The sequence below is a fragment of the Mytilus edulis genome, chromosome 11 (assembly GCF_963676685.1).
Source record: "Mytilus edulis chromosome 11, xbMytEdul2.2, whole genome shotgun sequence".
NCBI lineage: Eukaryota > Metazoa > Mollusca > Bivalvia > Mytilida > Mytilidae > Mytilus > Mytilus edulis.
This window is the reverse complement of record NC_092354.1, coordinates 47137096-47143230: the sequence shown is the minus strand read 5'-3', so window position 1 is coordinate 47143230 and position 6135 is coordinate 47137096.

Genomic DNA, 6135 nt, shown 5'->3' with positions numbered 1-6135 from the left:
TAAAGTTAGGCTTTTTACAACGCTTTCAACCTATACTGAAAGCAGGAGTTAAGATAACTGAATTAAGACAAAATACTTATGAAACTCGATAAATTTATCGACAGGGCTTTAAGTTTTAATTCAAATAACTGTTGCAGTGTCAGGTCAGCCACAGATGGAGGACATAACTTTCACCATCAACCAAGCTATACGGTCTGCAGTCAAGTTGGTCGAAGCCAATATGCTAGATAGCCTAATGACAAGGATGGACACAACATCATCCGTCATGAACCGACCTGACCGCATACCAGAACAGCACAGAGTCAAATTAAACACTGAGCAAAACCACCATTTCAACAGTACATATTCTGAAGACTGTGGGGACAATTTTTTGGCTTGGTCAGCAAGTGTTGGTATACACTCTTTATGATGGTCATTTGTTGTGGTCTATTAGTTGGTGCCTTGACAGCCAAAGAAACAGAATAAATTATAGTGTGCTTTTTAAAGAAGAAGCAAACTTGTATTTAGCTAAGGAGTCATGGTAACACATATGCAAGGTATCATTACCTAAACATTTCAGTTTACCAAACATTAGTTTTTGTAATGATAACTCTTCTCAATGGTGTAATTATTTCAGTTTTGTTCACAACTTACATGACACTACAAAAATATATTTGATATTCAATTCGGAGTATTAAAACACTAATTCCCCAAAATGATATATTATTAAAAAAGCGCGATGCACGCTCATTTTTAACATTTATATGCTCATTAGCTTAAGGTTTATTTGATACTACAACCATGGGAGATGTAAATTTAGTAGCTAGTCATGTTGTCGTGTATTCTTGTATATTTGTAAATATTTAATTTTCAGCAACAAGGAAAAGTTTGTTTAGCTTAATTTGTTCAATGTTATTTGATTTATTTTCAACTTTTTTGTAATAGTTACTTATTTCTATTTCAAGTTTAGTATTATACTGTAATAAACAAAAACAGATCTGTGTATTCCAACTGAACACAGAACTTTGTGTTTTTATGCTAAAGGTAACCAAATAACAGGACAATTTCAGAAACCCAAGCGGTGGGATATAAGTCCTAAAAACACGAATCGCAAACATTTACGTGTCATTAACATGCACCTAAAGTTTCATCTAACCTCTCACTAAACCAAGTTGAGTCAAGTCTCAACCCAACCAACATCAAAACCAAATATAAAAAGTGTTGGAGGGAAAAAAATAAAGACTTCCGGCGGATGACACTGAGAATTGGTAGACAAACCAGGACATCCAAGAAGATAATATCTAGCAGACTAGTCTTCCTGACCGTCAGAAAGGGAAACAAAATTTAGTAAATTAAATTCTGAAGCAGAACAGAGAAAAGAGTAAGGAATACAAAGGAGTACAGAGAAATGAGAACGGACAAAGGCGGAGCTTAATTTTGGACGTTTATTCAACAGTGGATTTCAATTTAAATGTTGTTTCATACTTCGTGTATAGATGTTCTATGGTTTAAAAAAGCTCATCATTATATACAAAGTAAGTTAACTTTAAGGCTTAAATTAAAGTTTAAGAGAGAAAAGACAAAATAGAGATTAGGTGAAAAAAATATAAGATGATTTAAGTTCTGTTAGGTTCACAAATTGTCACGCATTGTTATGTTTAAGATTGTGTCCGTTTCTTGTTCGTATAATTTTTATTTATAAAAATATTATAAGCATACGTGTTCGTCGTTTAATATGCATATGACCTATAATGGTTTACTTTTCTAAATTGTTATTTGGATGGAGAGTTGTCTCATTGGCACTCACACCACATCTTCCTATATCTATATACTCATGCATTTACGAATAGTTTGAATACTCAAAATATTAATGTATTGATTGCTTGACGGTTGCTTAACGTCCAGTGGCAAATAGTTCATGCATGTTCAGTATGAAAACAAGTTAAACAATAAATACTATAGACAACCTCTCACTTTAATATGGCTAGCTTCTTTACAGATCTTGCACCAAATATTATTTTTAACAGTGACCCTACAGCAATTATTAACTTCATGAAAAGCCACAAACTACTAGCAGACTCTTGTAATTGTACATGCTGTACCAAACCAATGGAGCTAGTAGCTAGACCAACAACATCAGATGGTTTTGGATGGAGATGCACCAACCAAAGATGTAAAAAAACGCCACACATATCGCATCATCCATACAGGTTCCTTCTTTGAGAAATCCAAGGTCACTCTTAATAAATGGTTGTATGCAATATACTTATGGAGTCAAGAAAGAAAAGTAAATACAGTAGTAAAGCAAGTTGATATAGGTGAAAAAAAATGTGATACAAATGTATCAGTACCTACTTGATGTCTGTTCTACAAAACTTCTCAACACACCAATTGAACTCGGTGGACCTGGAGTGGTGGTCCAAATTGACGATTGTCTATTCAACCACAAGTCCAAACACAACAGACGTGGACGACCTAAGAAAGAATTATGGGTATTTGGTCTGGCCGACACATCATTCAAACCTGCCATTACTTGCATGGAATTAGTAGAGAAGAGAGATGCAGCTACGTTATTACCAATAATTGAAAAGGCAGTGAAACCTGGTACCATTATATATTCAGACCAGTGGAAGGCTTACTGCAATATACCAACAGAACTGAAACTACAACATGCAACAGTCAACCATTCGGTGAATTTTGTTAACCCTAAAACAGGGGTGCACACGCAAGCCATTGAATCCTACTGGGCTAAGGCTAAATATAAGTTCAAAGTAATGAAAGGTGTATCATCAGACCAAACTATCTAGATGATAGAATGTGGAGAGATCGTTGGGGCTCAAGTAAAGATAACACATTCACCAACTTATTAGCCCATATTTCTGAACAGTATCCAGTGTAATTAGTTGACAAGTAGAAGTGAGACAGACAATACAATATCAGTATTTAGTGCTTTTATAATGAACAACTGTTATAGTGCTCTAACTTTATCATATGTATTATGATTCTGTATTCAATGTCATTTATGATTTATATGTCAATCATTGCTATTAGATTAATATGAATAAAATATAATTCATCCTGATTTTATCTAAATACTTTACATGATATATAACTCAAAAAAGGAAATATTTCTATATGAAAAATGCACTTAAAATTAACTTGGTACATCATACACCTTTAAATAATGTCTACACTATATCTACAATACTGGTATATCAGTAATGTACCAGTATTGTTGTTTAAAAATAAACCACACAATACTGAAATACAATTTGTATACCAGTATTGTGCAAAATACTGGCATACCAGCGATCACCAACTACAGGATATCCACAGAAATACATGTAGATATATCATCATTCAACTGGTAATACAACGGTATCTGTGATTTCGTATGGCAATTCATTAATGCTATTCCTCCAGGTGCTTATATTAAAATATAGAATAAGAACTGCAGAATTTCATACAGATGAACTTTGACACGCGTCACGGAGAAATAAAAAAAAATGAACTATTCGGAATTGTCTCAAATAAAACATGACAGGTCATGTCATACAGGTAACTAAAAATAAACACAGGTAACTAGAAATAACTTTGACGTTAACAGTACATAGTGTTTCATTATTTGAAAGGTATCTTTAATTCTTTTCCGCATATTAGGGAAAATGTTTACGTCCAACTGAAAAACATATGCCAAATAGTCAATCAACGAGTTGATTCATATTCGACCTATCATATACGATACAGGTAAAATTATACAGGTTAAAAAAAGTTGACGTTGGTTGTACATTATTATAAAAATATATTTAATTCGTTAACGAACATTATGATAAATAAGATGGAAATGTTTAAGTTCTACTGAAAAGCATATGCCAATCAGTCAATCAACGAGTTAATTCATATTATTCTTATCGTACTCGATGATAGAGGTAAAATTATACAGGTAAAACAAAATTGACGTTGTTTGTACTGGTACTCAAGTTTCAATTTATTAATGTTCTCTGGTTAATCGATTCCAATGGAGGATAGTATATAGTTTAAAGTGCATCAAAGTGGGGTGCCTTGTAGTATGTTTATTTATCCTTTCTAGTTTATCAATTTATAAAAACAATGTTAAATCCGGATTTTTTGGGCCAGACTTAGTTTTATGGAAAGTGTAAAAAAGACATGTTTTCCGAGTCGTATTTTCGGTAAACGGACAGAAAGTCACAGGACAAAAAGTCACAGGACATAAAGTCACAAATTTGGTAGGACAAAAAGTCACAGGACAAAAAGTCACAAATAATGTGTTGACAATTGTTTGAATTTATAAGAGAAATATCTTCAAATATTTACTTTTTAATACATTAATTCATATCAAAGTTTAGGAAATGTGTCATTATACTAAAAAAAATCAAAATTTATTTAATTTTAATCATGCAAAAGATGTTTTTTTGGCACTATGAAAACTTATAGAATGGGTTTTAACTAGATATATAAATAATTTGAATATTAACCGGTGTACAAATTGACGTTCGTACAGGTACAGAAGAAGATGCTTTATTTTAATCAAATGGGCTCGCAGTTATTTAAGGAGCTTGAAATACTATCATTATAATATTATTTTTACAAATATATTGGCAATATTAATTATGTGGAAAACAGATATAGTTCATATAAACCTTCGTCTCGGGCACACCACTAGAAAGTAACAAAAAAGAGTTCTGTGTGTAGGCTAAATAAATCTAGCTTAACTGCAGGAGGCACCAAGGGACGGTGCGATATGGGGTAAACGGACAGAAAGTCACAGGAAAAAATTCACTGGACATAAAGTCACAAATATGGTAGGACAAAAAGTCACAATTAATCTGTTGACAATTGTTTGAATATATAAGAGAATTATCTTGAAATATTTACTTTTTAATCAATATATCTATAATACTAAAATTACGAGGTCCAATTTGTCAGCCGTCATCGGGTAAAAACGACAAATCAAAGAATTCAACTCTATATATAACTAATATAGGACAATGGTGTAGATTAAAAATTACACCACTCCAGACCCTTTTGTTTTCCACATAATTAATATTGCCAATAATTAACAAGTTCCGGGTCTAATCCGATACCGATACCAATAGTATATTCACCTGTTAGCTATTACCTTATCTGTACGTTCCGCATTTGACAGGCGCACCACCAAACGGTGTATTTAGGATTTTGCTATATACACAGGTTATAATCAAAGGGCTGACACTACTAAATTCAATCATTGTCAAATTGTTCCCTATTGTAGCTTTATTCAGCAAACAGCAAGATAACTAATATAGGACAATGCTGTTGATTAAAAAATACCCCATTCCTGGATAGCCTGGACCTTTTGTTTTCCAAATAAATAATATTTCCAATAATTAATAAGTTCCAGGTCGACGGGGTCAAACAGAAAGATTTGAAAGCAGAGAAAACTGTATCTTATAATCGACATGACTTTATCAGATGACAATACCAATTACTAAAATAAGGCTTATAGGCATAGTTATATACTTTAATTCAGTCACGGACACGCGAAATCACGGGTGTGTACTTGTTCATATTAAAGTTTAGGAAAAATGTTTTTACTTTTTGCCATTATACTTGAAAAATGAAGATTTATTTAATTTTAATCATGCAAAAGAAAGATTTCTTTGCACCATGAAGCCAGAAGTGCCATACTGTTTTTTTTTAACAATTATATGATCATCTTTGATATTTTTTTGATAAATTTTGTTTACAAAGTTGGTTTATATACAATAATTCAAGAAAAATACAAAAATATTTTTGTAGAAATAAGCGTTTTTATTTCAAAGAAAATAATCAGAAAAAATGAATTGTGACTTTTTGTCCCGTGACTTTCTGTCCTACATTCCTATATGGCATGGTAAGCGGTCTCTAAAAACACCGCCAATGACCTCCGTTGTGCCCTAAGGAGCAATAAGGACACCAAAGAAGTTTGATAAAACACCGAGGACCTGGAATTCCCTTTAAAGCATAACAATATTATGAATCCTGAAGAAATGTTAAAGATAAATAGTTTCAATAAAAATTGCGATTTTTATAATGTACGATTTGGTGTTACCACCAGTATCGGTTTGGAACCGACTTTATACCCGGGCTATGTGAAAGGGCCCGTGTCACACTTAC